This window comes from Hyperolius riggenbachi, chromosome 5 (assembly GCF_040937935.1).
Source record: "Hyperolius riggenbachi isolate aHypRig1 chromosome 5, aHypRig1.pri, whole genome shotgun sequence".
NCBI lineage: Eukaryota > Metazoa > Chordata > Amphibia > Anura > Hyperoliidae > Hyperolius > Hyperolius riggenbachi.
Window position 1 is genome coordinate 242,893,248 of NC_090650.1, and position 12,405 is coordinate 242,905,652.

Sequence of the window (12,405 nt, forward strand, 5' to 3'; positions counted from 1 at the left end):
GACGACAGCCAGAGATCTCACCAGGTGGAAGCAGAGCCTAGGAGGAGCCGAAGAAGAATGGCGGCCGACGTGGGGATCCCCTGGGAGGTATGTTGAAACACCCACTGTGCGCATTGCTCTGCATACAGCCTCTGGGGCTACCCAGAGCACAGGTCGGGATTGCCACTCTGAGCTGCGGTTTTCCGCCCCAACCCTAGCTCAGAATTACTGCCATGGAGGTTAATCAGGCTTTCCTTAAATACAGTACAATTTTTACAGCTTTGCAAATACGTAGTTTAAGATAAAAGCCTTTTCTTGAATTGCAACATCTACTGTTTTTTTTTTTTCAGGATGATTTGCATAAATTAATTATTTCAGATTGCTTCACTTATCTTTTGTTATTATTTTTCTAAGGTAGAATATAGTTAAATACATATCTGTAAAATAGATAACATAATGTATGCACATTATATTTGTCTTCTTCTTCTGAGCTGTGTTTTGCATATCACTGAAAAAAAACATTTATTTTAATTTTTGTATTGAAATGATTTATGGCAACTTTTTAAACTGGGCAAGAAAGCATAGCTGCTGCAGTTCATGGGGCCTACAAAGATTTTATAAGCCTAAATTTCAAACCTGGTTGTTCAGAGCACTGCAGCATCAGGAAATTATGCTTCAGGTTCCATTCCATTCATCTTTTTTAGACTCTTTATCCATCTGTAAAATTAGTTTTAAGCCTGCTTCTTCGAGTAACGCCTACTGCATTACATATTTAAAATACAACATTCTCCAATTTCTACAAGACACAAGTCTTGTAGAGGAACAAGTCAGTGGATATTCAACTAAGTAACACGTGTATAATTGTTTGTAGTTGTACATTCCATGTATACATTTCTAATCTTGCAACCAAAGTTACCATTAAATATACAAAATAATAATAATAATAATAATTTGCATTGTATCTGTTGTTGAACAATGCTAATTGAATTTACTAATATTTTTAAATGATAGATTGTTACAGAGAGAGATAGATAGATAGATAGATAGATAGATAGTTAGATAGATAGATAGATAGATAGATAGGCAGATACCTGGAAATGGGTACAATTTTAGTTTGCTTGTGTGTATGTATATATATATATATATATATATATATATATATATATATATATATATATATATATATATATATATATATATATATATATACAGAGAGAGAGAGAGAGAGAGAGAGAGAGAGAGAGAGAGAGAGAGAGCGTGTTTGATATAGGTAAGTCTGAATATTTGCTATTCATTTTCACATTGAAAATTACATTTTCATGTATGAGAAATCTATTCACTACTGTATATTTGCGTTATATGGGCAATGCTTTCAAATATGTTAATTAAAAATTCCTATGCAAATTCATATGATCAAAAAAATAGGCCCTGTATTCTAAATGTGTTATTCTGGTGACAATAAAAAGATATTTAGATACTAACTAGATAGACTAGATTTTCTTTGTGATACCATACAACAAAAGTGTAATCACACTTTTCACACACATACACCACATGCACCTAAGAAGAATACACATGTAGTGCACATAAATGTTCACAAAATCTCACACATGAATTCATGCAGATCACACGCATATCTTAGTGCAGACTGCACCCACATTTTCATGCTTATATTGCACATTTTTACATAAATGCATTCACACGTGCATTTCACACAAAAATACAGGCAGAAAAATGATTTCTGTTTTCTCATCAGTGTTGGATATGCTATTCTTTTCTGAATCATTTCTTATCTGAGGGACTACAGAAGGCTTTGGTCCAGGAATCCTGTCCATGCAACTATATATGTTGCACAAGACAGAAGACAGTGATCATAAAGTTATTAATAAAGAAGAACATAATGGCCTTCCTTGCTGGCAATGAAAAGTTAATTTTATTAAGTGAAACCTTATTTTTCATTGCTTTTAAGTAATGGCATAATTTCTCCATCACTTTATTAAGAAAGAAACAAACATGGGTACATATTAAAGGGACAGGTATGTAATGCAGAGTTGTTAGACTATATAATTGACCAATAGAATGAAAGACACATGACTATTATGACTACTATCTTATTTTATATTGTAAGTGTATAGATGAATGTATAACTTACTGTCAAAATCACAAGCACAATATTTATTTATGAACTGTTTAGTTTATGGAAGGCAAACTACAGTATGTGTTAGGTACAAAAGACTCCTTAGACATGCCGACTAGTAATAGTTATGTGTTTTTTAGGTCTAGGACCCATTACCAAGGGCAAAGCACTATTGTAATCGCTAGTGATTTGTTCTAGCGCTTTGTAAGAAATTTTAGAATTTCCTTGCTCCCAGCCTCCCACACTATATATTACAATAGAAATGCTCCCAAAAAGCTGCATGTCCTGCGATTGCGATTTCCCTAATTGCAATCACTCCAGTGGGATCTGCTCCATCCACTTACATTGTCAAAGCGATCCCAAAACACTGCCACAAACACTTTAATGGGTCCCAGCCCTAAAAGATGTCTGAGCATGAAATAGTTTTCATGTTGGATTAGTCTAAAAGACTAATCTTGTGCTGTTTTGTAACACTCTATATGGATTTGTCTATCACAATACAAAATAATGAGCAAGAAAAAAAAATCAACATTGAATTTCTCAATTTTTTTGTGCTGTGGGGAACTGCAAGTATCAACAATGAGAACAATTTAATGCACTTAATGAATATACAAAAATAATTAAAGGGTTTCTTCACAATGATACTTAAATATCAGCAGGAATATTGTGAAGTAAATATACAGTATGCAATTAGAAGATTGTATGGGGAACCTTCTAATATAATATAAACATGTTGTGAGATATTTAGACTGAATTCCCTTCAGTTTGGTTCAACAACAGTTCACCTGAATTGGAGCCAATACTTAGGTTCAAGAACGTAATATGAATCCTATTGACATTAATGGGGGGGGGGTCCTAGTTTGTGTTTTGGACTCCATTGAACTTGTTCAGCAGATAAATGCAACAAAAAATACACAGGAAATACACATCTTGTGTTCCTGAGCAATATAAAAAAAGGATCTTTATATTCATTAGAAGGGGTATATACAGTATATGCGGCTTTGAGGGCAACACAGGAGAAATGCCAGTTCTTACATTTAAAGCTCAATCAGGTCCTCCTTCTACTAGGTAATCCTACTGTCATTGTTACAGAATTGCTGTGGTTCATTTTTGGGACTGCCCTAGAAACAACACTGTACCTTGGTGGTGTGTACTTTGCTTTTTCTTCCCCATTTGTTTCAAAGAGTACTGGAGACGAAGCTCTGGTACAAAATTAGTTACTCACCTAATGAAAGGGAAGCCTCATGATCCTATTGAGGATTCCCTCGCTACTCTGTTGTCCCCCGTTGCTGAGCGTGGCCCTCCGAAAGACTAGCAACAAGGCATTATCATTAATCACATTGGGCCGTGCAGGTCCTCTACCTAATGCGTGGCCATGCAATAGCCAACCGAGCCCATGAGCACATTCGCAGTAAACCGGAGCTTAAAATATGTCCATGAAAGCAGGAAATAAAAACACTGGAGATGTATTTTAGGATTTGTAACAGCTGTAACAAAGAAATGTTTTTCTTTAAATGTTATTATGCTATTATGCTGTTGCTTATCTTTTAGAGCAAAGATGAAGTAACTATACTGTCCCTGTCCATGATTCCTTGGCCAGCTGTCTGTAGTCAGGTGCACCCTGCCATATACCATCTGCTGTACTGAAAAGGATGCATGTGTTGTTGCATGTTTCTGCAAAGCAGGAACAACTTTCTCTGATATTTTTTTTTCCTTCTGGGTATGTTGTGTTAGGGAGAAGCAGACAAAAATACCTGACAGAGGGCAGGTATGTCCACCAGTTTATAGGAGAGAAGCTGCTGACTTAGCAGCCACACAGTACTTAAAGAGGAACTGTCGCAAACATCTTAAAATGTAAAACACATACAAATAAGAAGTATGTTTCTTCCTGAGTAAAATGAGCCATAACTTATTTCTCTCCTGTGTTGCTGGCATTTACAGTAAATAGTAGAAATCTGACATTACTGACAGTTTTTGGGCTAGTTCATCTCTCCATAGGGGATTCTCAGCATGGCCTTTATTCTTTATAAAGACACTCCCTGAAAAAGATTTATACAAAGATGCTGACCAGCCTCCCTGCTCACCGTACACCTTTTTGGCAGTTGGACAGAGCAACTGCCTTTCACTAAGTGCATTTTGAAAATAAAGAAGTCCCTGTGAACCCCCATGAGGTAATGGGCTAGTCCAAAACCTGTGGGGTCTCTCAGATTTCTACTATCTACTGTAAATGACAGCAACATAGGAGAAAAGTAATTTATGGCTCATTTTACGCTGTAAGAAACATACTTCTTAATTGTATATGTTTACATATACTTTAAATTTTATGATTTTCACGACAGAGGTCCTTTAAGGAAATTTACCTATATTATTTTGGATGACTTGGGGACTCCCTCTCCAGAAATGGCCTTTTCAGAGATATCAGCACAGACTATTAGCGCTTCCACCTTCTCCTCATTGAATAAAAATAAGTGTTGACATTCATTTCAAATTAATTATTCTCCTCTCCTGTAAGTTGTTTAGAGTCTTTACCCACAGAATCAAACATAGTATGCTGAAACAGTTTCTCAGAGCTCTCATACCTGCTTTAGAGTGTCTGTGGAAATTGTCATTTAAGAATGTTGAATCAGCCTTTCCCTGGTTTATTGTATCTCCTTAGCTCCCCTGTGCCTGAAGATGCCGGGGCATTGAGTCTATAACTCAGCAGCAGTTGGAATGGATGGCCCCCTTCACATTTAAAAATGGTAGGGAAGGCTGGCTTCTTGAAAGCTGTAAAGGCTTATTCCCTCTGTGTTCCACTGGGACTAACTGCTTTAGAGTGTCTGTGGGAATGGTCATTTGAAGATTTAGAAGCAGCATGTCCCTGGCTTATTTTATCTCCTTAGCTTCCCTGTGTCCAAAGAAGATGCTGGGCCTATACACTATGTAACATTCCGTAGTTGTAATGAAAGGCTACCTCAACATTTAAAATGAGGATGTCGCTATCCATTACAACTAGGGTAGGGATGGATGGCTTCTTGAAAGCTGTAAAGGCCTATTCCCTTTGTGTTTCACTGGGGCCAACTGCTAAGCTACCCTTACTCTTATTACAACCACTACAGCCGCCCCTTTTTATGTGTATCTGTTGCATCTCAGGCACAATGCACTACAGTGTGTGTGGGTGTGTGTGTGTTACTCTGTCAGTGTCCATGTACTAGTAGTTACAATATTATATAACTTGAAAGAAAGGGGGAAAAAATCAATGTTTTACAACACAGAAATGTTTTTAGTAAGAATACACTTTTGCTACACACATTAATCCGGTTGTGTCTGCATGTGTAACACAAGCAGTCTCAATCCTATGTAAAAAAAAGTATTGCAGGTATTTTGAAATACAGAAATATGTTAAGTAAGAAAAATAGTGCACTAAACACTCACAGCAGTAGTGAAAGCATAATTCGCTTTTAATCCCATTAGCACTGTCTCCTAGAGTATTTAACCTAACACTCTTATTTATCCTAACTCCCAGCAGTCTGCAGTAGTACTCTACCTAACTGCACCTGCATTAGACTTTCACATGAATGTTTCTTCTGCCCCCAACTATAACTAGATGTCTGTCACCACCAACATGGCAAAGCTCTTTTCTGGCCTTGAATAGTAAACCTGGAAATTATGGAACTGAGCCTAAAAACTAGCATGTTTTGCTTTTACAGTTAAACTTTAATGTCAGTTAGAAATACGTCAAGTGAGTCTGAAGCATAATTATTAAAAAAGCAAATACCTACCTAAGGGGAGGGAAGGCTCTGGGTCCTATAGAGCCTTCCCATTCTCCTCACGGTATCCTCGTTCCCCCACAGGCTCCTCCTTTTGAATTTCCTGCCACGGGAGACTTTGGAAATCTTTTGAAGCACTCAGGCTCCTGAAGACCAGTAGCTCTGTACTGCGCGAGTGCGCGAGAGAGGGTGCTCGCACATGTGCAGTACGCAGCAGCACGTCTTTGGAAGCCAGAGTGGTTCCAAAGACTCTAAAGCCAGCCCAACGTAGAAGAGAGCAGTCTACAACCCATGGGTCATAAACTACTAATGGGGGAGCCTGTGGGGGAACGCTGGGGACCGTGAGACCAGATAGGCTCTATAAGACCCAGAGCCTTACCTCTTCTTAGGTAAGTATCAGTTTTTTATATTTTTTATGCTTCAGAAAACAGCACAAGTTTGTGCTTTATCAAAAATAAAAACCTGTTTTGTTGCACTAAATGCAGAATGGCCTAAATCTAACAGGGCATTAAGGACTGTGGGTGCAAATTCTGCCAACTGTTTTCATTAATAGCATGGCATTAAAATCTGTGCCAGAATATGCAATGATGGGGTTCTTTGCCATGATAGGTGCTGATAAACTTATACACAAACACCCTTAGGCTTACTTCACACTGACATGTTGTGTTGCATCGGACAATAATCAAATGGCAAATGTGATGCCATTATTTTGTAATGGAATAGTCACATGTGTGTTACCAGTGCAGTGCAACAGAATTCATTGGACTACTACAAGGCATTGGACTACTACAAGGCATGTTGTGTGGTACCAGACCTGTTAATGTACAGTAGCAGTGAAGCATACTTTTTATGTGTATCTGTTGCATCTCAGACACAATGCACAACGCAGCTTTCCCCTCCATTGTGTTGTGATCCTGTTCTTTGAGGATATACTGCAGTGTATAACTAGCCTTGGCCTACCTTACTCTCAATTTACTAAGTGGAAGTGACTGATGAAGGGACTCATGCCTAAAAGCTAAGAAACCATTGTTAGTGCAAATAATGAGTATCACATACAAAACTCAACTTCTTTTTCAATGTTGCAAGCACACTAACATGGCTATAATCTAATTTTCACAGTGAACTTTCTTTTTTTTTGCTAAACAAGGAGTGTTTATTGATTATAAAAGAGAAAAGTTGACATGAATTTCACGGTGAACTTTAATAATAATGTTATCATTTTTCAACAGTTTTCATAAACTAAGACTTCTTATATAAAGCGTACCCAAGACGAAAGATACACTTACCTAGGTAAAGGGAAGCCTCTGAATAGTCCAGAGGCCTCCTATCTGCTCCTCAACCCCACCAATGCCATGCACAGGCTCTCTGAACATACCTGACAAGAGCTTGTTGGGTATGTGCTTGTTGCCGTGCTACCCACCGTGTATGAGTGCGGCCATACTGCTCCTGCATGAGTACAGTCTCATCTTGCCTGTACAGTAAGCCAAAGCCACTTGTGCATGAAGACGAGTGCAGCTGTGAGTTATCAAAGGAGTCTAGGCAGAGGCAGTGGGAAGCCTATTCGGTCAAATACTCATAAAAGCTGTACTATAAAATCAAAAAAGTGCATAATCAAAATCAGAATGAAATTTTGATCATTTTCATACAGTTTTATAATGAAATTTATGAAATGATCAAAAAATACTGGTTTTGTAATGCTGATGAAAAGATTTAGATCATCTCAGGCAGATTCAAGAACATTGTGGCCCTCTGATTTTAGAATACTTTTTAGTCATGTCACACAACACAAAATGAGACAAAAAGAAACATATAAATCTCTTCAAATTAAAATGTCTATGTATTAGTGTAGTCAAATATTCTTTTCTGTGGGAATAGTTTAACAGGGCTTGAAATGATATGACATTTTATTATAAAAGATAAATATTTAGATAATGAATTCATCAAAGTTTTCTAACAGTCATAATATTTTTAATAACGTTGGAACTATAGATCAATAGCAATCATTTTCCCAACCATGTAAAAAGAAGACTGTGCACCATTTTCTAACTAAGCATTAAGGTTTCCATGTCATATGAAATTTAAGTTGGGCTTAAATATGGCTCAGGGCTAATTCACAGTGCTCAGTTACGTTGCAGAATAATTCACAGTCCTGAGCTGTAACTGATCGCTCGTTGCATGCAGGCTTTGTATTAAAGTCTATGTCCAGTCTCCATTGCAGTTCACAGTCATTATAATGCATGAGTTATGCAACTGACCGCTGTGAACTTCGCTCAAATTCTTTTAAAATACAGGTAAAGGATACATGAGTTTTAACCACAGTACTGGCAGTGGCAGAGCAAATATAACTTATATTATTTGATTAATGCTGAATTAGGAAGAAATACTATTGTAATTACAATAGTTATCTGGTTGACTGACACATGAACTTGGGGAAGTTCTTTTAGGAATACATGCTTTATACTTCAGTTCATTTAATATGTCATACTCTTAAGTCGCAGTCTGGGTCTTTTCTCTTTTTTCCTAGACTTTGTGTTCTAGTTGAAACAAAAATGATCTAAATATGTACTCAACATTTCCTTTCTAATTATGTTTAGGAAAGCATACTATTTATTACAATAAAAACATGCATCACAATTAGGCTGTCCAGCATATATTAAATTTTAATTAACCTGTAGTGAAAGACATATAATGGGCTCCATATTTTTCCACTTTAATTAATGTCAAGTGCCTGTCATACTAATCTTTAGGCTTCAGTAATAAGCCTGCAGTTAATACTGTAAGACAGAATGGAATGATCATACCATATATGCATACTGCTCCCTGGTAAGTAAAAGAGAAAGTGTTTAAGAAAGATGATCAAGATAATAGCTAAAATATATGAAGAGCAAGTCTGTAGTCGTACTTTCAATATTTCTCTGATTTATTTTTTTTCCCTTATCCTAAATACATATTGCCAATAGAAGGTTGATGTACAAATAAGAAAACAATAATCAAATGTTCATGACAAAAGTCTTCGAAAGAATATGCACACAATATGAACACTTGCTTGCATGCTCATTTTCATGGAGGGGTATACAGAGAGAAAATGGCAAGTGTCTCTCCTGCAATACCTTATCTTAGAGTGAAGATAGTAGGGTGCAAGGAAAAGCAGCATGGCAAGCATGGCACAAGGTGTCACATGGGCCTAAGTGCCATTTAGCCATTTCTCAAGTTGAACAGGACTCCTCATACTGGATGATTATTTATTGTATGAGAGCTTTGGGAACAAATACAGGCTTTGTCAAACTTGCTTAGAGTAATATATAAGTTCTGGTTAACCTGCATCTAAGCAGACCTTCGAGATTATGTTGGGCAGAATTACATGGTAATTATGGAACAACATTTCACATCCTGCTGTACTGATTTCAAAGAGGAAAAACAAAATCCTTGGCATTTTAAATCATTTGCATATAATGCAGTCCATTTGACACCAAATCTTGAGCACAACCATGTTATTTAGAGTTCATTCACCACTGCTGGGAGCATAACCAAATCTGGGTATGGTTTAGATCTTATAAGCTGGTTGTCCTTATCTTTTTTTTTTGTTTTCAACGCATACAGAAACTTATATTTAAAATGATAAATGGTAGAAAAAAAAACAATGATCATACTGTTGTTTAGATGCAAAAAAAAAAAAAAACTTTGCAGAGAAAAGTCCTTAGCTTAAGAAAAAAAAAGTACTTTTAGTAGCCTGCATTATGTAGATGAAGAAGCTGTAACACTGTTCAGTTATGGTGCGTGCTATAAAGCTCTAAACATGCATTAAATATGAGCGCATAAAAATAATAATCATAACTACAACAACACAATCAGAAATATTTCATTAAGAGCATAGCATGGGTCTTTAAATATATCCTTAAAAGAACACTTTATGGAATAAAGAGCTGTCAATTCAGTCAAGATCAGGCCTTTTCATAATTACTGTAGACCTTTCAATGCCCTTGATTTAACTATTGTGTTAGAAGTATGAAAAGGATAACCGCAGTTCGAAGGATGGAGAGAGATGTGAATAATTATTCACAATTCACTTATCTTATTTTCTTACAAATGAATACTGATTACTAAGAAGCTGTATAGTATCCCATTAAGATGTTGAATGACTATGATTGACTAGGACTATGACTATGATTATTTAATAACTCTGAAAATACCCAAGTTATTAGACATAGTGTAATATTAGTCATAGCAAATATTGGGTCAGTGTTTATTTTACAGTATGCACATCTACATGTTGGCATTTTATTTTGAATCAAACACAAACATAAATGCTAGAATGCATCACAAACATGTAACTTTCGTATTAAAATTACTGTATAATGTTATTTGCATTTGCAGTAGGTTCATATACAAAATTTCATTACAGTTCATATAGCTAGCAACCATATATGGTAACATTATATCAAACCTACAGATTTCTCTACTTTCATGAGTTTGCCAGTCTGTTGATCATATTTTTAAAAGTAATATATAAAGTACAGCTTATAAAATGAATTATGGTCTGACAACAGTGCATGGAACTGGATTAAAAAAACAAACAGTAATAACTGTTTTATTCTCCAGCTCATATCTACTGGGTGTCTGGAAAACTAGTCCACTCTGACTTCAGGTATCTGAGTACCTGTCTTGATAAATTAGCCCAGTCAGTGAAAACTGCGTACAAATAAATAAATAAATAAATGTATGGCAACAGTTCCTTCCAATCTCAGTAAATATTGATTTCTCTACTGTTGGTATTCATCATTCCATGCCTGGGACCTTCAAGGTAACAAGAAATATGCAGTTACGCCAATTTTGCCATCTATTGCTGGCAAGACAAAACACTTTATCACATGACTGTGTTTTGCTGAATCATATCATTTTTTAACATCAGCTTCATACGCTTCTGCTTTCTGGCAGATTTAATGCGGATCTGTCCATGAATATCAAGAGAGAGGTCAGAAGGACCGCTGAATAACATCTGGTAAATAAGTTTTACATAAGGTACAGTAGTTCTGCTTAGCTGACTTCCACCTGCTCTTTTCTGCTTGGGAATTGCCGAGTAGTTGTCTTGTGCTTGTGTGTGAAAACAACACAAAAAAGAATATTAAAAAAAAAGAAAGAAAGAAAGGAAGAAAAAAGGTTTTCTCTTTTTTTGTTAAACTGACTATCTAAAAGTATATTATAAAATAATGTGCAACTAAAACAAGGATCCTCAGTTTACAGTACCCTATAACTCTTTAACCTGTGAAAATCAGTCTAAAGAATTCAATCAAACTAAAAAACACATTAACGTAAAAAAAACACATTAACTCATATCACTTTGCTATTAAATTGTAGAATTAATGCTGCAATTTGCATCAAGCTATATGACATAAAACAGAATCATCCATTAGATTTCATTTTAAAACTTATTGTATATAAAGCACATATTGATAAAACAAGTAACATAAGAACATCAGTGATATCAGTAAAATCAATTTACTTACCTTAGATCAAATTATGCATTAAGCACATGAGTCTGTGTCCAGCGGGATACTATCAATGCATTATCCACAGTGCTTACTGTACAATAACTTCCCTGCTAATTCTGCTCTTATCTGGAGAATCCCTCTTCCAGTACTATTTAGATTCTGACAAGCAAGGGATTGCAGCGAAATAGACTGTCTGATTTGTTTGTTTCCTTTCAAAGCATCTGATTAGTAAGCAAGGCTCAGACATCAGGAGCTCGTGCTGCTGATAGAAAAGCAGTATTCAGCATGGTGGGTGATAACTAACGGAGGAGGAGAGAATGCTAGAGTGAAATCTTGGCTGCACACAGAATGATTTGCAAATGAATAGGGTGGGTTGGAACACAGAGGAGGGGTTTCTTAAAGACTACTTTGCAATAAACTACATCTATCCACACTTAATCAGCCCGTGTAATCTGTTTTCAGCGCCAGCAGCAGCTAATGACATCCCTACAACTTCAGCATCATCAGAAAAATGATATGTCACTCTAATGCTGTAGTAAAAGCACAAGCTCATTGAAATGTTGAAAGCGTGGCAGATTACCTGCTAGAACCAACTTGATCAATCTGCAGCATTTTAAACCTCAGATCAGTATGTGGTTGGAAGTATTTTTAGATTTGTTGGCAGGGATTAGGCATTCCATCTGTTTAAGCAGCCAGCAAAATAGAGGAAACACAAACCCAATATTAAATATGCTAATTAAATTGCAATCAGATAATTGTTGTAATTTTAGGCAGAAGAAGATGCACATTGCCACATTTAACAACTGGCACACTTCTATAATATTACAAATTCAAGAGGGCTTGCAGTTCAACAAAATACCTAAGCTCTTTATCATTGTTAACCTCTGGTGAGACATTGTTCAGAAAAACAACAAAAAGCTAGTTATTTCCCAGATCATTAATTCTAAGTCAGTTCTAAAACTGTTCCCTCCTACATCTTTACGCATATATTTGCACCAGATGGATGATCAATATGCTTTGAAATCAAATGTGACAAGCCTTCTGCTAATAA

General features: G+C 36.1%; 1 protein-coding gene across 1 annotated transcript in view; it reads right to left on the minus strand.

Moving 5' to 3' along the window:
* LOC137518634 (cadherin-9-like) overlaps positions 1-11,845 on the minus strand; it is a 232,326-nt gene extending 220,481 nt beyond the window's left edge. The window contains exon 1 of the mRNA XM_068236736.1: positions 11,370-11,845. The gene's annotated coding sequence lies outside the window, so the exon portion shown is untranslated. The remainder of the gene's footprint in view (positions 1-11,369) is intronic.
* Between the last annotated feature and the right edge of the window lie 560 nt (positions 11,846-12,405).